The sequence below is a fragment of the Schistocerca nitens genome, chromosome 5 (genome assembly GCF_023898315.1).
Source record: "Schistocerca nitens isolate TAMUIC-IGC-003100 chromosome 5, iqSchNite1.1, whole genome shotgun sequence".
In the NCBI taxonomy this organism is placed as follows: domain Eukaryota; kingdom Metazoa; phylum Arthropoda; class Insecta; order Orthoptera; family Acrididae; genus Schistocerca; species Schistocerca nitens.
This window is the reverse complement of record NC_064618.1, coordinates 402,405,174-402,432,791: the sequence shown is the minus strand read 5'-3', so window position 1 is coordinate 402,432,791 and position 27,618 is coordinate 402,405,174.

Here is a 27,618-nt window from a genome sequence, read left to right as displayed (position 1 = left end):
AAATTTAATGAAATCTTGGGTATGTAGTGAGTATAGCGATGTAGTCATGTTGTTGCAGTATAATTCATATTGAATGAAGTTATGTGTCATACACTATACATTCATATGTGAAACCAGTTCTGCTATTTATCCGCGAGATAGGCCTTATAACCTAATATTTAGTAAACTGAAGAGTCTGACATACGCTTTTCAGTTTCTATACGTGTGATTCTCTACTGACGTAGAAATAAATATACATTTCGGAGGGTTACAGACGAATTTGTTATATTCTCTTTCTTGACAGAACTACATTTCGGACCGAGATATCATTCATGCCAAAGAGAGCAATATTCTGTTATGATTTATTGCCGATGCTCCAAAGCAACACTGGCGTATGATCCGTTCCCGTTAAGTCCAAGAAGCGCTGTTAGTTCATGAGACGGTACAAAGATGCCGCGCGGTGCTTTCGCTGCTACCTTGGCTCCTACTACTGCTGCTGGTTTCGGAGGTAGCGTGTAAAAAAAAATATCCGATTCATAATGAATACGTCAAAAGAGATACCACATCTAGTGGATTTTACTGAATAACGAAAGGAATTAGAAGCTAGAGTTCAGAGAAATTAGTTGTATTTCATATGCTATAAGGAGCGAAAGAAGGAGCTACGCCTCTGTTACTAAAAATAAAATAAGTGTACATGTGCAGGATGTTTCACAGTTGCTATTGGACGTCTCTAGGGTTGGTAGAAAAAGTTTTTACAAGGAACTTCTCTCCGGAATTGGATGTAAAGTAGGTTTGGAAATCGGAATATTCTCGACTCTCTATGGTACGTTACAGTGTGGAAAGAGGGCGCTGTCGTCAATCACAGTTGTAATTATGAGGTACGATATAAAAATTCGGTGATGAATTTTATTAAAAACAAAGTAATGAGCTTACAGTGAATTCTATTTAATCTCCTTCAAAGTACTGCCTTTCGCTAGCAGTGCATTTATCCCAACGTTGAATCCATGAGTGGAAGCATTTCTAGAAGGCTCCTTTTGGAAGGACGTTCAGCTGCTCTGTTACGGCTCTCTGTGTCAGTAATGGTGTCAATTTTATCCTTTAAGCAGGGTTGTAATTTCGAGCCAGAACTTCCATGGTGCTCAGTATGGTGAGTAAGGCGGATTTGGGAAAACAGGAACACCTTTTCCGTAAAAGAAACTCGCGAAGCAAAATCGAGGTGTGATGCGGCACCTTATCCTGATAAATAAGGAAGCCGTTGCCCCATTTTTCTGTCTCTCTCTTCGTACATGGTTCCGCAAACATTATAGTACGCGCTTGTAAAATATGGCGTTAGCTGTTGTTCCCCTTGGAACGAAGTCTGATAGTACTATGCGATCAATATGGAAGAAGAAACAATGAGCATGAATTTGGTATTAGATTTTGATTGATGTGCCTTTTTATGGCGAGGAGAGTCATTGGTTTTCCATTGGGAACTGAATTTTCGTCTCAGGATCATGCTCATAAATCGATGTTTCATATCCAGCTGCAGTTTTGAACATGAAGGTCAGACCTCAATGAAGACTCCGTGCAACCTAACACACGATTTTCCTTGCGTTCATCACTCAAGTCTGGGAACAAATCTTGCACTCGCTCGTCTCATTTGCAAATTATCGGTTAGCATGCTTTTCACGGACCCATACGAGGTGAAGTTCTTCGGGAAGCTGTCGAATAGTTATTCGCCTGTTTGAACAAAGAGTTTTTGCCAGTGTTTGGACTTTTTACTCTATTTGTGAGGTTAATCAACGTCTAGAACGTTGCTCGTCTTGTATAGATTCATTTCTGTTTTTTAAATTGCTCGTACAACTTGCACACAAACTTCAGAGTTGCAGCATTATCACCATAGACCAATTTCTACGTCTTGTGAGTTTCTTCACTTCTTTACAACCTGATTTGCTTCAGTTACGACGTTAGCCTATATGTAGAGGTGGGTGTGTAGTGACATCGTCATTACCTGCAACAGTTCTAAACAAATAGTGAGATCTGATCGCGTATTTCAGATACTTTGAAGTACCAGCTTCCAAGTAACAATGTTGTATTAACTGATCTCACTTCTATCACATTTCCATACGAATTAAAGATTTGGTTTATTGACGCCTGACGAGAGGAATTCATGTGCATGAAAGAGCTGTTGGTGACAATACCTACAAGCTCTAAACTAAATAAAAAAGTCATTAACTATAATAATATACTGAGTAAGGTGTGTTGATATTTACATCACTGGCAACTTACATGTCTTATTAGAATACATACGTATCTTGTACAATTGGTGCAGATTACAGTGCCTGAAAAAACAGTACACCCTTTTAGACGTTTCCAGTTCATTCATGATTTATTGTTGCAACAATGCATATGGGGTACATGAAATGATTACATTTACAGATAAAAAGCAGAAGCGATTCTGAGGTAGCAGGTATCGACCCATGTTGACACGCCCATTTTATTATGTGGCGTAGCCTTCTTGGGTGGCAATACAGATCCGTACCTCGTGGTCTCGAGGTCTCGTTCTCGCTTTCCGAGCACGACGGGGTCCCGAGTTCGATTCCCTGCGAGGTCAGGGATTTTCACCTGCCTCGAGACAACTCGGTGTTTGTGTTTTCATCGTCATTCATGAAAGTGGCGAGATTGGACTCAGCAAAGGTTGGTAATTTGTACGGGCGCTGATAACCGCGCTCTTGAGCGCCCCACAAACCAAACATCGTCATCATCATCATCATCATCATCGGCAATACAGGCACTGACTCTAGCATCCAGTCGATGTACAGTTGGAAAATATTGTCCTGGGATACGTTATATAACGCCTACTCGACCTGTTTTGTAAGAATTGTTGGTTTAAGAGTCACAAAAGTCACTTCTCGTCTCATCTAATCACATGTTCAGTTGGAGGGGGGAGGGAGCGGGGGGGGGGGGCAAGTCCCAGTGTATGGACGAGACTATCCTGTTGGAGGAATACATCACCTTCCAGTTGCAAGGACGGTTAAAGAGCAAGTCTAACAACATTCCGCAGTACCGAGCGCTGTTTAGTGTGCCCTCCAGAAGCAGCAATGATAAACAAGACTGTAGCTTACCGCAGCCCAGACCTTAAGTGCTGGTGTGGGGCCATTGTGTCTTGGACGAATGCACTCTACGAGACAGCGCTGAGAAAGCGACCATCACTTGCGTACAGGCAGAATCTGCTTACATCTGTGAACACGTGGCACGCCATTCCATTTTCCAAGTGATCCTGTGATGGCACCATTCGAAAAGTCCACGTCGATGCCGGGCTAGAGGTGTGTGTGTCCTTAATCCCACTGTTAGTAACCGGTTCTTAACACTTCGTGTTGACACGTCCTGACTTACAATCCCTCTTACCTGTGCTGTGGTAGCTGGACGATCTGCCATTGCCACCCTTATAATACGTCTATCCCGACCGGCGTCAGTGCTGCGTGCAAGTCCGGAGCCTCGTTTACGTGTGTGGAAATGTTCACGTGACCACTGATACCATCATCATTACACAACTGACGCCGCACGTCCAACTTGTGTGGCAATTCTCTGAAAGGACCGTCCCACCAGTCAGAAGACCACAGTTTGACCACTTTCAAACTCGCTCATTTGGCTGTAGGAAGCACGAGTGCATCTCCATGACAAGGTTGCCTCTTTGCGTCACTTGTTTGCACCACACTGTGTCGTCTGGTTCTGAGCATTCCCTATTAAAGTGCAGACACAGAGGGCGCTCTGGTAACTACGCCACTACGCTATCTGCAAATGGAAGAGGGAGGGGCGGGGGTGAAAGGAAAGGAATGGGATTACTGATGTCAGCTGGATCGGGACATTATGTAAAATCAACGTCGACAAGTGCTGGATCGTAATTAACACGGGTTCTCCTGGTTACTATGAGAAAAATGGTTCAAATTGCTCTAAGCGCTATGGGACTTAACATCTTAGGTCATCAGTCCCCTAGACGTAGACCTACTTAAACATAACTAACCTAAGGACATCACACACCTCCATGCCCGAGGCAGGATTCGACCCCGCGACCGTAGCAGCAGCGCGGTTGCGGACTCAAGCGCCTGGAACCGCTCGGCCATAGCGGACGACTACTAGGAGAGGATACACTGTTAGCGCATCTGCGTAACTATCTCGGCACGCCGGACGACAAACCCACATTCCCACCGAGCGCCACCTGACCGCAGTCCCTGCCCATTTCATCCATGCTCGCTACCCAGAGATTCCTGCAAGTGGTTGGACTTTCGAAACACCAGACACAACACATTTATATAATTGATTTGCCTAGATGATCAGTGGATCCACCTTCTTCAGTGAGGACGCTCCAAGTACGTCCGTCCTCCTGCGGGAATTTAAGTAGCGAGCATGGAGGAAATAGACAGACACAGCGGACAGGTGGCACTCAGGGGGAATGTTGGTCAGCCGTTAGCCGTGCCAAGATAGTCCGCACGGGTGCGATAACACTGTGTCCTGGATGGTGTAGTGGTTAACACACCTGCCTTGTAAGCAGGAGATCGCGGGTTCAAATTCCTGACCGGCACACATTTTCACTCGTCGCCGCTGATTCCGCGTAATATTCCAATGCAGATGACATTACTAACCTATTCAATTTCGTTTCCTCTCTCCCTCCCTCCACCATCAATTTACATACACTAGTGGCCACTCAAATTGTTACACCATGAAGAAATGAAGATGATAAACGGGTATACATTGGACAAATATATTATACTAGAACTGACATGTGATTACATTTTCACGCAATTTGGGTGCATAGATCCTAGGAAATCAGGACCCAGAACAACCATCCCTGGCAGTTATAATGACCTAGATACGCCTGGGCATTGAGCCAAACAGAGCTTGGTTGGCGTGTACAGGTACAGGTGCCCATGCAGCTTCAACACGATACCACAGTTCATCAAGAGCAGTGACTGGCGTATTGAGACGAGCCCGTTGCTCGGCCACCGTTGACCAGACGTTTTGAATTGGTGATAGATCGGTAGAAACGCTGGCCAGGGCAGCAGTCGAACATTTTCTGTATCCAGAAAGGCCCGTACAGGACCTGCAACATGCGGTCGTGCGTTATCCTGCTGGAATGTGGGGTTTCGCAGGGTCGAATGAAGGGTAGAGCCACGGGTCGTAATACATCTGAAATGTAACGTCCACTGTTCAAAGGGCCGTCAATGCGAACAAGAGGTGACTGAGACGTGTAACCAATGGTACACCATACCATCACGCCGGGTAATACACCAGTATTGGGATGACGAATACACGCCTCCAATGTGCATTCACCGCGATGTCGCCAAACACGGAAGCGACCATCATGATGCTGTAAACAGAACCTGGATTCATCCGAAAAAATCACTTTTTGCCATTCGTGCACCCAGGTTCGTCGTTGAGTACACCATCACAGGCGCTCCTGTGTGATGCAGCGTCAAGGGTAACCTCAGCCATGGTCTCTGAGCTGATAGGCCATGCTGCTGCAAACTTCGTCGAACTGTTCGTGCAGATGGTTGTTGTCTTGCAAACGTCCCCACCTGTTGACTCAGGGATCGAGACGTGGCTGCACAATCCGTTACAGCCATGCGCATAAGATGTCTCTCATCTCGACTGCTAGTGATATGAGGTCGGTGGGATCCAGCACGGCGTTCCGTATTACCCTCCTGAACCCACCGATTCCATATTCTGCTAACAGTCATTGGATCTCGACCAACGCGAGCAGCAACGATAAACCGCAATCGCGATAGGCTACAATCCGACCTTTATCAAAGTCGTGATGGTGCGCATTTCTCCGTCTTACACGAGGCATCACAACAACGTTTCACCAGGCAACGTCGGTCAACTGCTGTTTGTGTATGAGAAATCGGTTGGAAACTTTCCTCATGTCAGCACGTCGTAGGTGTCGCCACCGGCTCCAATCTTGTGTGAATGCTCTGGAAAGCTGATCATTTGCATATCACAGCATTTTCTTCCTGTCGGTTAAATTTCGCGTCTGTAGCACGTCATCTTCGTGGTGTAGCAATTTTGATGGCCAGTATTGTATGATAAATCACAGCTATGGTTTCCGCCTGGTGTCCGTTTTTTCAGACACGTCCGAAAGAACAGATACCCCGCATTCATATAGCCACACTATCGGTTGGACGACGTCAATGTACTATTCCCCAGGTGGCACATGCAATCATCGGATCTAATTCGACATCTTCCTTCTATATGTACAATTTTTTTTCCAGCGGAGTAGTTTGTACAATATTCTGATTTTGTCATTAGAGAGTCTTCAAACAGCATTCTTCGGTACTGCAGACAGGTAGATAACTAAAATTTCAGTTATGAAAATACTTTCTACCACGTGAATGTAAGTGGGAGATGGTCGGGACTGCAGTTGACCTGTTTGTCCACCAGGTCTCTAGGCTAAAATAAATCAACAATAAGGCTGATAACTTATAAAAGCAAATATATTTTAAGAAATGTCGATAGAGATTATGAAATTAGGCTTAATTATTTATTTACATATTTATCAGTTCTTATTTCTCAATACATTTACGATTTGCTGCCGGTCATCTACTTAGGCCGAGTCTTATAAATATAACAGTAATTATTGTTATTCATGTGAAGTTAAGTTAATTTACGTAAATTTTGTATTTTTTCATCTCAGTGCCAATGATTATTGATTACATTATTAACTAAGATATTTGGAAGGATAATGTGATTAGAAAAGGATGGAACACAGATGAGAAGAAGATAAACTGAGTATGGCGTGTAGGAGAAAAGAAAGGTAAAGTAATAGCCAATCGCAAAATATGAGTTCCCCTAAAGAAAAGGAAAGAAATAAAATTAATATAAGAGTGCTAGGTGTAAATCATTATGGTTCTGCCAGCTGCTGTGGTCGAGCGGTTCTAGGCAGTTCAGTCCGGATTCACGCGGCTGCTATGGTCGCAGGTTTGAATCCTGCCTCTGACATGGATATGTGTGATGTCCTTAGGTTAGCTAGGTTTAAGTAGTTTTAAGTCTAGAGGACTGATGACCTCACATGTCAAGTCCCATAGTGCTTAGAGCCATCAGCTTATGGTTCCCTTATAGTACTTGATGAATGGTCATGAACCCGTCGCAATCCGTGACTTTGAACCCGGAGCGGCACAGCACTTGTCCACTGCCAGCTGGACTGGAAAAGTGAAGCAACCTTTATTCTGATAGTCTTCCGCAGTACTATGCGGATTGTTTGTTACTTGGCATGTAAAGTACATCCACTGGGAGTGATTGCGGACCTCTTGGTGACGCTGTCTATCGATGCGCCTGCCCGGCACACTTTACTGCACCGCATGATTCATTTGGTTTGAATTTCATTTCATGAACTCCTACAGTGATGATATGTCACCTCATCTGCCAATAGTATTACCTTGTCCTTGAGGGCGCTGCATTTCTTTCCTTTTTTTCGGCAGTGTATAACAGAGAACCTGAAGGCCTTAATCTTGACAGGAGAAGTAAATGCACAAATAAACGTATAATGTCATTACATTCGAAAGAATCAGGTGACCGACGTGGTTTTGCACTTCCTCGACGCCTAGCAGAATATTACACACTTTTCTTGCGATACTGGCACTGTTCCACACGTTTTGTTGTTTTTCTGTAATTCACTTTTCACGCTGGCAGCACCTGTGAAACGCTGGAATTGCCAAGATGGTGACAGGAGTGAATACCAGATTGATGGATCGCCATCCGTGCCCCATTTTTGTATCTCGGCCGCGGCTAGAGCTGTTCGTCGGAGCATTCGCGTGAGGAATTAATAGGTGGTGCTGTCTCAACGATTGCAGCGCTTCGCAGGTACTGTCGCCGTTTATCGGTTGTCTAAATGTCATTCATCCACCGGGCTATCACAGTCATGTTTTCGGTATGCCAGTGTTCAGTGTAGCGGTATACGATACAGCCTCACCTCTTGAGATATGAGTCAAGGTACTAATGTGACGAGTATTGATCAACTAAATATTGAAATTTAACATGTTGTCCAGTGAAAGAGACAAACTGCCAAATACAGTTATACATGTATCAAAATCAACTGCATAAGAGCAAAGCCACTGGGCTTATTCATGAATTAACCTCCGATTGGCTATTTAGAAAAAGGGAAAAAAATATATATTTCATATTCTGTCTCTACTGACTTGTTGACAAAATTCTGCACATAGTCGCCAGCCAAATTTAAGTGTTTCTCGAGCCGCGACATCAACTTCTGTATCCATTAATCAAGGACCGGTACCGCGTGATTCTTCAGACAGTTATTGACAGCATCTTCAAATGCATCGTCAGTCGTGAAGCGCTTGAGTAGCCGACCAGGACTTCGTCTTGAGGAAGAGATGAAATTCGCTCTATGCCAGGGCCGGACTATAGAGCAGATGTTGAAAAATCTCCCAATTCAAGAAACCAGAGTTTTTCCTTCGTTCAGTACGCATTATGAGGTCGTGCGTTGTAGTGAAACTGAATGGCAATCACCCCGCACCGTTTCTTTGGACGGGGCTTTCCTAAGAGTCTCACAATCTACCTGCTACGTCACAGTATTTTCACAGGTTACTCTCGTGAAATCTTTTGCCAAAATTACTTTACGATTCCTGAAAACTGAAAGTATCATTTTTCGCTTGAGAGCGCCTGCTTGAATTTTTTTGGGCTTATTGCGATAATGAATGTCCATTCTCTACTTGGCTCTTCCTGCACCCTTGTCTTTTCACCAGTCACGCCTCTGTTCAAAAATAGCTCTCCTTTTCATGGTAGCGCTGAAAGAATGTCAAGACCGAACCCACTCTTACGGTTTTGTGAAAATTGGCTAGACATTTTAATACTCGCGGTGCATAAAACATACGGCAACCCAACCTCTCTGTCATGATGTTGAGAAGGATTGTCAAACTCTGAGGCGCATCGTCAGAAAGTTTGTAAATTGTGAACCGACCTCTCGAAGGCTCAGTTCCGTCAAAATGGTCACCATCAAACTCATCCCGATAATCACGATACAGTCTACGATGAATCTCGGTAGCATTGACTCCTTTTGTTTGCAGGAAGCAAATGAGAGAACGTATTCGCAACTGAGAATCGATTGCTGCTTACACACTGACGATCGCTAAAGAGAGCTCATTGAGGTAACCTGATATTCAAAATTTCCATTTTCGTCAAGGAAACGTCAAGAAGTTACCGGAATTTGTTTATTTTTGACAGCCAATCGGTGATTAATTCGCAAATCGCTCTCGCACGTTATCAGACAATTAATATGCTACTTTGCGAAATACACTTGTGTCCAAAATTAAAGCAACAAAAATACAGGATTCTTCAAGGTTGCGTCTATTTTGCCTCAAAACAGTATAATCAGATGATAGTAAAATAGAAATAATGTAAAGAATACAGAACGTAAACAACTGTAACAATCGTAATGCTAGACAAAAATTTTCTTCGTTTTCTTCCAGCTTAACTGGTTTGCACACACATTCCGACAACTCGTTAATGCACTCATTATAGGGTATGACCATCTCTGAGCAGGACACGTTATGCGTGATATATCTTATGTTTCCGAGAAAACGTCAACCACCAGCGCTCCGTGAGGTAGGGCATTGCCGGCCGCGGTGGCCGTGCGGTTCTGGCGCTGCAGTCCGGAACCGCGGGGCTGCTACGGTCGCAGGTTCGAATCCTGCCTCGGGCATGGGTGTGTGTGATGTCCTTAGGTTAGTTAGGTTTAAGTAGTTCTAAGTTCTAGGGGACTTATGACCTAAGATGTTGAGTCCCATAGTGCTCAGAGTCATTTGAACAGGTAGGGCATCACCGTCCATCAACACGAAGTTTGGGCATACAGCACTTCCCAACAACCGCACATGAGGTCCCAATATCGCGTCAAGATACCTCACAGCAGTAAAACCTTGCCGAATAACCCATGCAATTTCATGATGTGTTCGAGTGGTCAACATAATCCCCACCCACACCATTAGGGATCCTCGTCGATATCGGTTCCCAAAATTGTGTTCCATGTTCTTCCCAGATGCGAATCCGTCGAGAATCACTCTCCAGACCAAATAGGAATTCATCTCTGGAAAGAACATTAGACCACTGTTCGACCGTCCAGAAGGGCATGTTGACGACTCCACTCTAGACTTCCCTTGTGAAAAGACGAGTCAGAGATACAAATACAGCAGGTTGCCAACAATAAAGGCCACTCCGCCGAAGCCTTCTGTACACAGTTTGCCTCGCTATAACACGTCCAGTGGACGCTGCGACGTCAGATGAAAGTTGCCGTGCAGTACCACGGCGGTACCGTCGTGCCCTTACAGCCAAATAACGGTTCTCTCTTTCTGATGTTACACATGGTCGGCCCGACCCTGGTCTTCGGGATACAGTTTCCATCTCTGTAAACTGTCGCCATATCCGAGAAACAACAGAACGATTCACATTAAGCCATCGCGCCACCTCAGTCTGCGGCTGTCCTGCTTATTTCCGTGGTCCTGCATCGCAGAGAGCCTGGTAGGCGTCGTCTCTGTGCCCTACTGCACAGTCTGTGACTGTGTACACAGCGGTTGTGGCTGTGGGACTACCCAGCAAACACTAGCCCGTTTGACAGGTGCCCTGACGTCATCGTTCATGTGGTTGTCCGTTGACTAGAATGCCATCTTCCGTGCAGAACAAGATCGTACGAAAATCTGTTGACAGTTTGTATGATTATATCGTGAATTACACACAGGACAGGAAAATAGGGATTTGTTGCTTTAATTTTGGACGCCAGTGTATTTAGTGTCACATAATTGTTGACACTGCCACTCTTACTCCATACACATGTACAGTAACAGATAACTTCGAATTTTAGGCCATTTATATGTTATTATACAACGAAGTTCATATATTCGGTTTATAATCTCATAAACATGGATTCCGTTGTAAAGTTTCTTCCTCTCTCTTCTTCGTCGTCTTCTTCTTCTTTTTCGTATGTTCGGTGAACTAGAGCAATGACCGAATGAAGTTTGTCTCGTACGGGTTGGCCCGCATCTCGTGGTCGTGCGGTAGCGTTCTCGCTTCCCACGCCCGGGTTCCCGGGTTCGATTCCCGGCGGGGTCAGGGATTTTCTCTGCCTCGTGATGGCTGGGTGTTCTGTGATGTCCTTAGGTTAGTTAGGTTTAAGTAGTTCTAAGTTCTAGGGGACTGATGACCATAGATGTTAAGTCCCATAGTGCTCAGAGCCATTTGAACCATCGTACGGGTTGTGAGCTGCCAACTGTCACGCCGGCCAAATACACCAGTAAGATTTACTTCAAACTGTCGCGCAGTTGCTGCTCTTTTATTATCTGCTGTATGTTTTGTTACCTTTTTTCTGTGTAAAGTTTTCAAGCAGAGAAAATGTTCAAAGCAACTCTGTTTAGCAAAAGTATGGTATTAATATGTCATCAAGATTTGAAATAAAAATCATTAGCTATAACAGAAACTGAAAATCAATTTTCGAGTCAGTTGCCTTTTGAAATTAGTCACTGATCCTGCAGACAAACATACGGGGTAAGGAATACTTCAGAGCACAGGTGGACAGTTACAGAGAAAGAACTCCATCATCGTCATTTTGAACGAACAACTTTGCATTGATTACCGTAAGCAAGGAAACAAAAACTAGATCGACCAGAAGCCCTCTTCCTCCGAATGCGAGTTTGAAGTAAGCGTGAACGTGAAGAGGTAACTGAGGGAAACCTTTAATGGGTTGCTGTAGCTAGTTCGGCTGACTCAGTTGTAAGAACGCTATGCGGAAACAGAGAAGCCGCCCGGAGTGGCTGAGCGGTTCTAGGCGCTTCAGTCTGGAACCGCGCGACCGCTACGGTCGCAAGTTAGAATCCTTCCTCGGGCATGGATGTGTGTGATGTCCTTAGGTTAGTTAGGTTTAAGTAGTTCTAAGTTCTAGGGGACTGAAGACCTCAGAAGTTAAGTCCCATAGTGCTCAGAGCCATTTTTGGAAACAGAGTAATCGAATTGAGTGTTGTCCATAAGCACATTAAAAACTTTTCATGGTTAGCTCGACGCACCGAATACGTGGCTATAGTGAAAGAAGAAATGAACAAAGACAATATAATATCGTAGAATACAATCAGATGATGCTAATGGAGTTAGACTTGGAAATGAGACATTAAAAGTAGTAGCTGGATTTTGCTATTTGCGCAGCAAAATAATTCATGATGGCCATATCAGAGACGATATAGCTTTTAGACTGGCTCTGGCAAGAAAAAACAGTTTTGGAAAAGAGGATTTTTGCCAACATATAATATAAATTTAACCGTTTCTTTGGAATGTTGCCTTGTATGGAAGTGAAATGTGTACCTTTAAACAGTTCAAGGAAGAGTAGAATAGAAGCTAATGGCATGCGGTGGAAGACAAAAATTCTGGGGATTAGGTGGACAAATCGGCTAACTAATGTGGAGGTACTGATTCCAATTGGGAAAAAAGAAATGTATGGCGTAACTTGACTAAAAGAAGGTATATGTTGTAGGACATAACCCGAAGGCTTGAAGGAATTATAAATTTAATAATGGAGGGATGTACGGCGGTAAAAGTTGTTCAGGGAGGCCAAGACATTAATTAATACAGTAAGCAGGCTCAAATGGAAGTGGATTGCAAAAATTATGAAGAGATGAAGAGGCTTGCACACGATAGACTAGCATGGAGCCCTGCATCAGACCACAAGACCAAACGGCTACAAAGAGAAAGCAGCGTAATTATTTACCGAATTTATGAGTTAGACGGCACTACAACGGCGAGGCTGAGACACTAGAGTAGCAACCAAAGGCAACAATGCTGAACCACTCCCTCAGCTGACTCATTCACGTGACGCTCTCGACAGAAGAACTCCCCAGCTGAACAGTGCGGAAGCTGTGGCCGCCAGTGTAAAACTGTCTGTGTAAAGTCTGGGAAGTACTAGAGGGGAAAGCCACAGTGCACGGTTGGGGCGAGGAAGAGCAGCAGCTCAGCGTCATAACGTCAGGCTGTATTGCTCCACAGGCGCTGTAATTTATGGATGCGGGAGCAAAAACCGTATGTTTTTAGCATCTACCCTGAGCCTCAGGACGACTCTTGCACTGTTTTACAAATTTCGCAGACAGTTAATTAACTTAATCTGCAATCCCATCCAACAGACGCTTTCACATGTTTAAAACTACATACACTACTGGCCTTTAAAATTGCTACACCACGAAGATGAATTGCTACAGACGCGAAATTTAACCGACAGGAAGAAGATGCTGTGATATGCAAATGATTAGCTTTTCAGAGCATTCACACAAGGCTAGCGCAGGTGGCGACACCTACAACGTGCTGTCATGAGGAAAGTTTCCAACCGATTTCTCATACACAAACAGCAGTTGACTGGCGTTGCCTGGTGAAATGTTGTTGTGATGCCTTGTGTGAGGAGGAGAAATGCGTGCCATCACGTTTCCGACTTCCATGTTGTTGTTGATGTTGTGGTCTTCAGTCCTGAGACTGGTTTGATGCAGCTCTCCATGCTACTCTATCCTGTGCAAGCTTCTTCATCTCCCAGTACCTACTGCAGCCTACATCCTTCTGAATCTGCTTAGTGTATTCATCTCTTCGTCTCCCTCTACGATTTTTACCCTCCACGCTGCCCTCCAATGCTACATTTGTGATCCCTTGATGCCTCAAAACATGTCCTGCCAACCGATCCCTTCTTCTAGTCAAGATGAGCCACAAACTTCTCTTCTCCCCAATCCTATTCAATACCTCCTCATTAGTTACGTGATCTACCCACCTTATCTTCAGCATTCTTCTGTAGCACCACATTTCGAAAGCTTCTATTCTCTTCTTGTCCAAACTAGTTATCGTCCATGTTTCACTTCCATACATGGCTACACTCCATACAAATACTTTCAGAAACGACTTCCTGACACTTAAATCTATACTCGATGTTAACAAATTTCTCTTCTTCAGAAACGATTTCCTTGCCATTGCCAGTCTACATTTTATATCCTCTCTACTTCGACCATCATCAGTTATTTTACTCCCCAAATACCAAAACTCTTTTACTACTTTAAGTGTCTCATTTCCTAACCTAATACCCTCAGCATCACCCGACTTAATTTGACTACATTCCATTATCCTCGTTTTGGTTTTGTTGATGTTCATCTTATATCCCCCTTTCAAGACACTGTCCATTCCGTTCAACTGCTATTCCAAGTCATTTGCTGTCTCTGACAGAATTACAATGTCATCGGCGAACCTCAGAGTTTTTACTTCTTCTCCATGAATTTTAATACCTACTCCGAATTTTTCTTTTGTTTCCTTTACTGCTTGCTCATTATACAGATTGAATAACATCGGGGAGAGGCTGCAAACCTGTCTTACTCCTTTCCCAACCACTGCTTCCCTTTCATGCCCCTCGACTCTTATAACTGCTATCTGGTTTCTGTACAAATTGTAAATAGCCTTTCGCTCCCTGTATTTTACCCCTTCCACCTTCAGAATTTGAAAGAGAGCATTCCAGTCAACATTGTCAAAAGCTTTCTCTAAGTCTACAAATGCTAGAAACGTAGGTTTGCCTTTTCTTAATCTTTCTTCTAACATAAGTCGTAAGGTTATTATTGCCTCACGTGTTCCAACATTTCTACGGAATCCAAACTGATCTTCCCCGAGGTCCGCTTCTACCAGTTTTTCCATTCGTCTATAAAGAATTCGCGTTAGTACTTTGCAGCTGTGACTTATTAAACTGATAGTTCGGTAATTTTCACATCTGTCAACACCGGCTTTCTTTGGGATTGGAATTATTATATTCTTCTCGAAGTCTGAGGGTATTTCGCCTGTCTCATACATCTTGCTCACCAGATGGTAGAGTTTTGTCATGACTGGCTCTCCCAAGGCCATCAGTAGTTCTAATGGAATATTGTCTACTCCCGGGGCCTTGTTTCGACTCAGGTCTTTCAGTGCTCTGTCAAACTCTTCACGCAGTATCTTATCTCCAATTTCGACTTCATCTACATCCTCTTCCATTTCCATAATATTGTCCTCAAGTACATCGCCCTTGTATAAACCCTCTATATACTCCTTCCACCTTTCTGCCTTCCCTTCTTTGCTTGGATCTGGGTTGCCATCTGAGCTCTTGATATTCATACAAGTGGATCTCTTCTCTCCAAAGGTCTCTTTAATTTTCCTGTAGGCAGTATCTATGTTACCCCTAGTGAGACAAGCCTCTACATCCTTACATTTGTCCTCTAGCCATCCCTGCTTAACCATTTTGCACTTCCTGTCGATCTCATTTTTGAGACGTTTGTATTCCTTTTTGCCTGCTTCATTTACTGCATTTTTATATTTTCTCCTTTCATCAATTAAATTCAATATTTCTTCTGTTACCCAAGGATTTCTATTAGCCCTCGTCTTTTTACTTACTTGATCGTCTGCTGCCTTCACTACTTCATCCCTCAGAGCTACCCATTCTTCTTCTACTGTATTTCTTTCCCCCCTTCCTGTCAAATGTTCCCTTATGCTCTCCCTGAAACTCTCTACAACCTCTGGTTCTTTCAGTTTATCCAGGTCCTATCTCCTTAAATTCCCACCTTTTTGTAATTTCTTCAGTTTCAATCTGCAGTTCATAACCAATATATTGTGGTCAGAATCCACATCTGCTCCTCGAAATGTCTTACAATTTAAAACCTGGTTCCTAAATCTCTGTCTTACCATTATATAATCTATCTGATACCTTTTAGTATCTCCAGGATTCTTCCAGGTATACAACCTTCTTTTATGATTCTTGAACCAAGTGTTAGCTATGATTAAGTTATGCTCTGTGCACAATTCTACAAGGCGGCTTCCTCTTTCATTTCTTTCCCCCAATCCATATTCACCTACTATGTTTCCTTCTCTCCCTTTTCCTACTGACGAATTCCAGTCGCCCATGACTATTAAATTTTCGTCTCCCTTCACTACCTGAATAATTTCTTTTATCTCGTCATACATTTCATCAATTTCTTCATCAACTGCAGAGCTAGTTGGCATATAAACTTGTACTACTGTAGCAGGCATGGGCTTTGTGTCTATCTTGGCCACAATAATGCGTTCACTATGCTGTTTATAGTAGCTAACCCGCACTCCTATTTTTTATTCATTATTAAACATACTCCTGCATTACCCCTATTTGATTTTGTATTTATAACCCTGTAATCACCTGACCAAAAGTCTTGTTCCTCCTGCCACCGAACTTCACTAATTCCCACTATATCTAACTTTAACCTATCCATTTCCCTTTTTAAATTTTCTAACCTACCTGCCCGATTAAGGGATCTGACATTCCACGCTCCGATCCGTAGAACGCCAGTTTTCTTTCTCCTGATAACGACGTCCTCTTGAGTAATCCCCGCCCGGAGATCCGAATGGGGGACTATTTTACCTCCGGGATATTTTACCCAAGAGGACGCCATCATCATTTAATCATACAGTAAAGCTGCATGTCCTCGGCAAAAATTACGGCTGTAGTTTCCCCTTGCTTTCAGCCGTTCGCAGTACCAGGACAGCAAGGCCGTTTTGGTTAATGTTACAAGGCCAGATCAGTCAATCATCCAGACTGTTGCCCCTGCAACTACTGAAAAGGCTGCTGCCCCTCTTCAGGAACCACATGTTTGTCTGGCCTCTCAACAGATACCCCTCCGTTGTGGTTGCACCTACGGTACGGCCATCTGTATCGCTGAGGCACGCAAGCCTCCTACCAACGGCAAGGTCCATGGTTCATGGGGGGGGCCGACTTTCATTGAAACCGACTTTCATACAGGTCGGATTGTAGCCTATCGCAATTGCGGTTTTATCGCATCGCAACATTGCTGCTCGCATTGGTCGAGATCCAATGACTGTTAGCGAATATGGAATCGGTGGGTTCAGGAGGGTAATACGGAACGTCGTGCTGGATCCCAACGACATCGTATCACTAGCAGTCGAGATGAAAGACATCTTATCCGGATAGCTGTAACGGATCGTGCAGCCACGTCTCGATCCCTGAGTCAACAGATGGGAACGTTTGCAAGACAACAACCATCTGCACGAACAGTTCGACGACGTTTTCAGCAGCATGGACTATCAGCTCGCAGACCATGGCTGCGGTTACCCTTGACACTGCATCACAGACAGGAGCGCCTGCGATGGTGTACTCAACGACGAACCTGGGTGCACGAATGGAAAAACGTGATTTTTTCGGATGAATCCAGGTTCTGTTTACAGCATCGTGATGCTCGCATCCGTGTTTGGCGACATCGCAGTGAACGCACATTGGAATCATGTATTCGTCATCGCCATACTGGCTATCAGCCGGCGTGATGGTATGGGGTGCCATTGGTTACACGTCTCGGTCAAATCTTGTTCGCATTGACGACGCTTTGAACAGTGGACGTTACATTTCAGATGTGTTACGACCCATGTCTCTACAGTTCATTCGCCGGACGGTGTGGCCGAGCGGTTCTAGGCGCTTCAGTCTGGAACCTCGCGACCGCTACGGTCGCAGGTTCGCATCCTGCCTCGGCCATGGATGTATGTGATGTCCTTAGGTTAGTTAGGTTTAAGTAGGTCTAAGTTCTACGGGACTGATAACCTCAGATGTTAAGTCCCATAGTGCTCAGAGTCATTTGAACCATTTCTACCCTTCATTCGATCTCTGAAAAACCCTACATTTCAGCAGGATAATGCACGACCGCATGTTGCAGGTCCTGTATAGGCCTTTCTGAATACAGAAAATGTTCGACTGCTGCCCTGGCCAGCAGAATGCCCAGATCTCACACCAATTGAAAACGTCTGGTAAATGGTGGCCGAGCAACTGGCTGGTCACAATATGCCTGTCACTACACTTCCTGAACTGTGGTATCATGTTGAAGCTTCATGTGCAGCTGTACCTGTTTACGCCATCCAAACTCTGTTTGACTCCATGCCCAGGCGTATCAAGGCCGTTATTACGGCCAGAGGTGGTTGCTCTGGCTACTGATTTCTCAGGATCTATGCGCCCAAATTGCGTGAAAATGTAATCACATGTCAGGTCTAGTATAAAATATTATTTCTTCTTGGTGTAGCAATTTTAATGGCCCGTAGTGTATAAGCGTTCTCCTAGAATTGTATGATGTCTGAAGAAATATTACTATAGCATACTTTACCTGCTGACAATATTGTTGTGTCGTATATTGACAAACTAGGCGGGTCACTGCCGTGAACTATAAGAGGCAGCCAAATGAAAACGGAACACATAAAAAAGGTAATGAAACTGTTTATTATTCCAAAAGCATTCTCCATAGCTGAAAATACATTTATTGCACTGTGAGATAAGACGGTCAGTGCCTTTATGGAGAAACGTTTGTAGTTGACAACGGAACTGTGACGGTACCCAGGCGTGCACTTCGTCCGAAGCAAATCGACTACCACGAATGTCTTTCTTCAAGGCTCCAGAAGTGTACAGGCCTGTTCACATGTCGCCAAGATCGTCTTGAATACGCTGAAGAACTTTCGCTGGGAAGCCCTTAACATCCTCCACAGAGTCCCGATCCCTCCCTGTTCGATTTCCATGTATTTGAAACCCTAAAAAAAAGATATTCCTGGCCGTCAATTTCCTTTGGACGAAGAGGTGCTAGACAGGGTAAATGGTTCCATATGAAGGCACTGACTGTCAAACACCGCCGTTATGTCCTTTATTGGGTTTTGTGTGATTTACCGAAGAGGTCAAACAGTTAATTACACTACTGGCCATCAGAATTGCTACACCACGAAGATGACGTGCTACAGACGAGAAATTTAACCGACAGGAAGAAGATGCTGTGATATGCAAACCCTACATTTCAGCAGGATAATGCACGACCGCATGTTGCAGGTCCTGTACGGGCCTTTCTGGATATAGAAAATGTTCGACTGCTGCCCTGGCCAGCACATTCTCCAGATCTCTCACCAATTAAAAACGTCTGGTCAATGGTTGCCGAGCAACTGGCTCGTCTCAATACGTCAGTCTCTATTCTTGATGAACTGTGGTATCGTGTTGAAGCTGCATGGGCAGCTGTACCTGTACACGCCATCCAATCTCTGTTTGACTCAATGCCCAGGCGTATCAAGGCCGTTATTACGGGCAGAGTTGGTTGTTCTGGGTACTGATTTCTCATGATCTATGCACCCACATGGCGTGAAAATGTAATCACATGTCAGTTCTAGTATAATATATTTGTCCAATGAATATCCGTTTATCATCTGCGTTTCTTCTTGGTGTAGCATTTTTAATGGCCAGTAATGTATTATGAATGTGTGTCCGTGTGCTTAATGGATGAAAGGCAATCGGTTTTTTCTGCTGTGGTTTCGGTGGTATGTCAATTGAGTGCGGCTGTTCTAAGAAGGAATACTTAATGATTGAAAGGTTTTCTATTATTAAAGACCACAACGTTTGCGATATACAAGCTGATATGTATTTTCTGTTAACATCCAAATTTTGAGGCAGTTGCTACCTACGCCTTACACGTGTAATTACGGTTACATCTTTTATTGGTTGATGATTTTAAGTGCTTTGTCACACGCATTGATGATGGTTAACATTCACAACAATCCTAACTGCAATCCATGGTTGTTGTTGGCCGACGCTGTTGACAGGAAACACGTAACTCGGCACTTGTCATTTTTGGTTTTATATCACTCGCGAATCGGTATTGATGAGGGTCAACCCCACGACTTTACAATTTATTCGTCACTCGGCACATCCGCCATTGACACCGTATACAGCTCGAGCTCGACCGCCAATATATATATTGCGAGTCTTCCCAGTACTGCTTCCACTCGACACTAATCACACTGCCTCCTGCAGCGCTCGACCATCGACTCCTATCTGCTATCGATCTGGGGGTCGGATACTAATATCTATGTTCGTGGGATCACTGATCCCTTACAACTGTCTCGTCACACATTGAGATAAATATATTGACAGTTGTGACAATTGCTTTTTTTTTCAAACTAAGAAAGGAAACGGCTCACCCGCCGCACCATGAAGGATTTATCCGAATGGAACAGAAATCGATACATGTGATGTACACGTACACAGAAATAAATCATTACAGTTTCAGAAAAACTGGGTGCTTCAGTCAAGATGAAAGACTTCACAAACTAAGTAAGTGAGTAACGTATAGGTCCACCTGTGGCACTTATACAAGCAGTAATTTAGCTTGACATTGACTGAGAGTGTTGTAGGATGTCCTGCTGAGGGATATTGTATCGAATTCCGTCCAACTGGCGCGTTAAATTGTCAAAATCCCGAGCTGGTTGGAGGGTCCTGTCACCACCACCTCTTTAGGTGGTGGTGGTCCTGTCCACAACGCTCCAAAGCGTTCTCAGCTGGGAAGAGATCCGACGACCTTGCAGGCCAAGGTAGGGTTTGGCAAGCACGAAGACGAGCTGTAGAAACTCTTGACCATGTGCGGGCGGGCATTATCTTGCTGAAATATAAGCCCAGGATGGCTTGCCATAAAGGGCAACTAACGCGGCGTGGAATGTCTTCGACGTACTGCTGTGTCGTAAGGGTACCGGTGCCCTGCTGTGAACAGAAAGGTTGTCGGGCGATATCGTGGGGGACAGTCAGGTTGGTATCCCATTGCTCTACGGGCCGTCTCCAAACACTTCTTCGCTGGTCATTGGGGCTCATTCTGAAGAAGGACTTATCACTGAAGACAGTTCTACTCCAGTCAATGACGTTCTAGAGAAAAGGCTTGTCTGAAGACTCCCTGGACACCGTTGGGATACCAGCCTGACTTCCGCCGGCCACACTGCCCGACACCCAGGAGATCTTCTTTTCATTGCAGAACCCCTTTGTTCAAAAAATGTGTGTGAAATCTTATGGGACTTAACTGCCAAGGTCATCAGTCCCTAATCTTACACACTACTTAACCTAAATTATCCTAAGGACAAACACACACATCCATGCCCGATGGAGGACTCGAATCTCCGCCGGGACCAGCCGTACAGTCCATGACTGCAGCGCCTTAGACCGCTCGGCTAATCCTGCGCAGAGCCCCTTTCTTTGTCACCCGTGGCACTCTCAGAGCATAGCGATACGTCGATGACATTCTACGCCCCATTTTGTTGCCCTTCATCGCAGGCCATCCTGGGCTTACGTTTCAGCGTGATAACGCCCATGCGTACTCAGCGATGGTTTGCACTGCTTGTCTTCGTGCTTGCCAAACTCTACCTTGACCTGCAAAGTCGCTGTATCTTTCCCGAATTCCGAACTTCTGGAGCACTATGAGCAGAGCCCTCCAACCAGCTCGTGATTTTGCCGATGTAACGCGCCAGCTTGACACAATTTGTGACGATATCCCTCAGTTCACCCAGCAACTCTATCAATTAGTGCCAAGATGAATAATTTATTGCGTAAGAGACAGAGGAGGAACAATGCTTTATTGACTTGCTCAGTTTGTGAAGCTCTTTTTCTTGAACAAATCATCCAATTTTTCTGACATTGCAGTCGTTTGTTTATAAATCAGATCCACCGATTTCCATTTTCAATAACTGATTCAAAACGTTCTTTTGACGGTCGGTTTCGGCTGAAAAAGTGCAGAATTTGTAGTGGGCATCGTAGAATATTCCCCACTGAGTCCCTATAGTTTCATGAACTTCCTACAGGTTGACGGTGGTATACATAACCTTCAAGACGGCTTCTGTAGTGGAGGTGCGTTCCAAACAGATAGCTGTCAGTAAGTTTCTTTTGGCGGAGAAACGGAGCATCGCAGATATACATAGGCGCTTGAAGAATGTCTACGGAGACCTGGCAGCGAACAAAATCACGGTGAATCTTTGGGCGAGACGTCTTCGCAACAAGGGCACGCAACCTGTCCGACTTCTCGCGTCCCGGCCGGCAGCAGACAGATGTGACTCCTGCAATGTTGGAACGTGCGGACACTCTCATTCGAAGGGGTCAAACACCCCGCTGCTCAACTGAACGTCTCTGTTGGTGTTGCTGAGACACTCGTCCACCAGCTGAGGTACTCGAAGGTGTGTGCCCGCTGGGTTCCCCCATTCCTAAAAGAAGAACGTAAACAGCAACGACAGACCATATGTGGGGAATTGCTTGGGTGTCGTGACAGGCGATGGAACATGGATCCCTAACACTCACCGGAAACAAAATGGCAACCCATGGAGTGGCACCACATCACCCCGTCTCCGAAGAAGTTCAAAGCCGCACCATTAGTCGGTAAGTCATGGTGACGGTCTTTTGGGACTCTGAAAGGGTTATTCTGTTTGATGATATCCCTCGTCTCATGGTGCAGCGATCAACTCCGAAGTACAATGTGCTATCCTCAGGAAATTGGCTTGTTCGTCGCCACAAAAATCCAAAGGAACTTGTTCTCCATGACAATTCAAGGCCTCACACTAGTTCGCGCACCTCACAGGAGCACACAAAACTTCACTGGACTCTTCTTGCTCATCCACGTTCCACCCTACAGCCCAGATCTCATACGTCCCCACTTCCACCTCTTTGGCCCAATGAAGGCTGCACTCCGTGAGAAGCAGTACGTGAGATTATTGATGCAGCAAGACGCTGGGTCCGACGTCGGCCACTAGAATGCTGCCATACGGGCATACAAGGCCTTAGAGTAAGGTGGCGTAAGGCCGTTGCATTGAATCGAGATGATGTTGAAAATAGGGTTTTAGACCTAAAGAGTGGGAAATAATATGGTGTATTGGAATCCTGAATAAACCCAACCTGCTTTCATACAAAAATGTGTTGCATTACTTATTGAATGCCCCTCGTATAAACTGACAGCTACACAGAAAACAGGAGGGGGTGGGAGAGGAGGGGGGGGGGGGAGAGACGAAACACACGCAGGCAGTGTCACGAGACAGACTTGTAGCTGCAGCAACGTGGTCACATGCGGTTGCCAAACCGTCACCACTAGAACATCTCTTGCTTGCACTAGGAGTCAGATCCAGGCAGCTGTATGACCGTTCATTCGAGCAGTAATTTTTTTTTTAATTCTTGCAGTGGAGGCTGTAGCTAGTTTTTGTTGTTGTAAACATTGTCTGTTGTGTGATACTGAGCAATGTCAAAAGCAAATTCGTAAAATCTTACGAGTGTAAATGATCTACGCCGTTGTCTCGATCAGTGGATTGGTGTAGAAGGTAGTGGAGTGAAATACTTCGCGCGTTACATGTCTACAGCGGGAAAATAAACCAAGGGACGCAGTCTAATCTCAATAAACTGAACGACAGATCTGTTTCGTCTTTGAATATAAACAAAAACTTAATCCTGAAGACTGGGAAGGAATTGTTCGAGAACGAAGAGGAGTCTAGAAAATCACTGACATTTGGAACCTCTGGGAAAAACAATTTGTGGAGAAAAGGATTATCAAAATCGTTTACTTTGTTGGGAATATGATAAGTTCTCACGATTATGGTTGTACAGCAAGAAAGGAATACCCGGTACTTGGCAAATTATCACCCTTCAGGAAGCAGATTTTTTCAAGGCAGTCTCATGATCTTATTTACTGTTCTTCACAACCTGGGCCTTATTATGTACACTTCCCTCGACATAAGCAGCTGCTGTGTTGAGATTTAACCGCTTGACTGGACTCATTATTTATAAGCCTATCGTTGTACACTACTGGCCATTAAAACTGATACACCAAGAAGAAACGCAGATGATAAACGGGTATTCATGGGACAAAAATATTATACTAGAACTGACATGTGATTACATTATCACGCAATTTGGGGTGCCTATATACTGAGAAATCAGTACCCAGAACAGCCACCTCTGGCCGTAATAACGGCCTTGATAGGCATGGGCATTGAGTCAAACAGAGCTTGGATGGCGTGTACAGCTACAGCTGCCCATGCAGCTTCAAAACGATACCACAGTTCATCAAGAGTAGTGACTGGCGTATTGTGACGAGCCAGTTGCTCGGCCACCATTGACCAGACGTTTTGAATTGGTGATAGATCTGGAGAATGTGCTGGCCAACGCAACAGTCGAACATTTTCTGTATCCAGAAAGGCCCGTACCGGACCTGCAACATGCGGTCGTGCATTATCCTGCTGAATTGTAGGGTTTCGCAGGGATCGAATGAAGGGTAGAGCCACGGGTCGTAACACATCTGAAATGTAACGTACACTGTTCAAAGTGCCGTCAATGCGAACAAGTTGTGACCGAGACGTGTAACCAGTGGCACCCCATAACATTACGCCGGGTGTACGTCAGTACGGCGATGACGAATACAAGCTTCCAATGTGCGTTCACTGCGATGTCGCCAAACACGGATGTGACCATCATGATGCTGTAAACAGAAACTGGATTCATCCGAAGAAATGACGTGCACCCAGGTTCGTCGTAGAGTATACCATCGCAGGCGCTCCAGTCTGTGATGCAGCGTCAAGGGTAACTGCAGCCATGGTCTCCGAGATGATAGCCCATGCTGCTGCAAACGTCGTCGGACTGTTCGTGCAGATGCTTGTTGTCTTGCAAACGTCCCCATCTGTTGACTCAGGGATCGAGACGTGGCCATGCGGATAAGATGCCTGTCATCTCGACTGCTAGTGATACGAGGCCGTTGGGATCCAGCACGGCGTTCCGTATTACCCTCCTGAACCCACCGATTCTATATTCTGCTAACAGTCATTGTATCTCGACCAAGGCGAGCAGCAATCTTGCGATACGATAAACCGCAATCGTGATAGGCTACAATCCGACCTCTATGAAAGTCGGAAACGTGATGGTACGCATTTCTCCTCCTTACACGAGGCATCACAACAACTTTTCACCAGGCAACGCCGGTCAACTGCTGTTTGTGTATGAGAAATCGGTTGGAAACTTCCCTCATGTCAGCACGTTGTAGGTGTCGTCACCGGCGCCAACCTTATGTGAATGCTCTGGAAAGCTAATCATTTGCACATCACAGCATCTTCTTCCTGTCGGTTAAATTTCGCGTCTGTAGCACGTCATCTTCGTGGTGTAGCCAGTTTTATGACCAGTACTGTATGTTTCGTACTGAACCCAACGCGTGGTTACTAATAACTTTTCTCACACGCGCAGTTGCTTCAATATATTCTCTTCATCTGCCGTTGAGGGGTCTGAAACATTCGAGAAGTACTCAAGATTTGGTCGTACTAGTTTTATATATGTGGTTTCCTTTATAGATAAGTTATATTTTTCTAAAAATCCCTTAAGAAAGCGAAAGCGACTATTCGCCTTCCCCACTATCGTTCTTACGTGTTCGATCCGTTTAATATCACTTTGCAACGATACGCCTAGTCCGCCCCCGGTAGCAGAGTGGTCAGCGCGACAGAGTGTCAATCCTAAGGGCCTGAGTTCGATTACCGGCTGGGTCGGAGATTTTCTTCGCTCAGGGACTGGGTATTGTGTTGTCCTAATCATCATCATTTCATCCCCATTGACGAGCAAGTCGCCGAAGTGGCGTCAAATCGAAAGACTTGCACCCACGAACGGTCTACCCGGCGGAAGGCTCTAGTCACACGACGTTTACTTAACGATACGCCTAGATATTTAATCGACTTGACTGTCAGGCAGCAAACTACAGTTACAACACGACCAGCTCAGGAGTTGTAATATGTCAGAACGACCCAGGAGTATAGTTTCTGAGAGAGGGGTGACTCACGCCAAAGCGTGCAGATAAACGCAGGCAAGTGTGTCATTGACTTTATTGCATCGAAGGTACACAGCGTGTCTTACGCACGGCGTCCGTGGTTTAGCACTAATCCCATATGCTGTAATCTGCTGCGTCGGCGTCCGGCCACCCAGCCTTGCAGACGTAGCGCTCCACTGCAAAGTGGCCACCGCTTGTGTTGGCCGGACCGGTAGCTCGGGACAAGGCTGACTGCTTCCTCAAGCGCAACTCTTGGACCCCATGTAGTGCCACAAAGAGAAACAACCGACCGCCGTCGTTGTATTTAGCCTTAGCATCTCCGACCATCCGCCCAGGGCAATTCGGTCAGTGACTGCATACCCGGGAGGTGACAAATTCACGACCCAGCCCCGCCCCTGCGGTCGGCAGCTTGCAGCCCACTGACCGATGTCACCCAGAAAGCAGAGGCTAGCAGCCCCCTAATTCTTAGCACCAGTGCAGCTCCAAGTTGCTGCCGCCCCACCACAGCTATGGCGCGACTGTGCAGCGGAGGTTGGTGGTAGTTTTAGCGGGCTGGCTGCCCACCGATGTCCATCACGAGAGGTCGTCGTCGTTGGCATATAACTTAAACAATTGTCATTCTCTCCACTTCTAGACACGACTCCCCATTTGAGCCCCCGTGTTCACTTATGTATACATCTTTTCCCTATGCGTCTAGTGTAGTTCCTCTGGAGGGTACAGTGGAGTGCTCTTTAATAATTACCACGTCAGCTTTTGTCAGGCCCTATACACTGTCTTATGTGCAACGTATGTGTTCGTCACAGCACATCAGTTGCCCTGTGCTGCCCTGGTTGGTTGGTTTAAAAGCGGAAGGGGGGGGGGGGTGCGGTGAAGGGACCAAATTGCTTGGTCATCGGTACCGCTGCCCTGGTAACATCACAGTGCCTGTCGGCTGTGCCCTGTCGCTTGTGAGCGGTGTGCCTTCTAGCCATAGCTGCGCGAAATTTGCTAGATTTTCCGAAATCCACGATTATACATATTTGTGGAGCAGCATACTCCCTCTCTTTCGAGAAGTTTCGACCGGAATCTTGAACACTCTGCTGCCGCACCACTACCTTAACTCTAATGATTTACAAACTGTGGACAATCTCCCGAATTCATCACACAGGACTTACACTTTACTACTACCATGTATCCCTTATCATACTCTTATAAAGTAATTACGACCTTGAAACTAATTCCTCCCTCAACTATTGTCGGTCGTAATTGGTCCGTTGCCACGTCCACAGCCTGTACCCTCTTTCGTCTTACCCAGAAATACAGTACGCAAAAGCCTGCTAGAAACACACCACAACTGATGCCCGATACACTCGTCACTCATACTTTTTGCTCCTGTTTTTCCCGGAAATGGCAGTCACATTTGTTCCATCGAAACTCCGCCTTGCTGGGTCTCTATTAATCTGTCTAAGAACTGCAAGCTCTGGACTGAGTGTGTCGGTTAAATACGTTAACTTTGAATCGGTAATACCCCTAGAGATCCTTCTCGCCAATACAAAGTATTCCGCGACAATGTCAACAGTCGATCCTGCAAGCGTAACGGAAGACAAAATTTCCCTCCGACAATCTCACAAATCGCACCATTAATGATCGTTCCGGTTTTCCGTAGCTCAGAGTTTTTACAACCCTCCTTCATAGCAACTCAACCAACCAGTTTCCAGCGTCAACGCGGAGTATAACCAACGTGTGCCTATCCTCCGAAAGTACGGTCGTGCTGGCAGAAGCTCCTCCCCACAGTACGTCCCATTTACTTCCCCCAGAAACAAACTCCGCTTCACATGTCCGCATATCAGTTCGTACTTGGCCATCCGGACAGATCACAACCCTCGCTTGAACGCAGCTTTCCAAATCTAACCATCACATTATCACGGGAGCCTGCCTGTAGTTAGCAATGCTTCCCATGTTCTCACCTCCACCCGCTTGCAGTGGATACAGGTGAATGCTGTAGCAGTGAAACTCCGAGTTTCTTCCCACGACAGGTACATGGATCGCTGTCTGC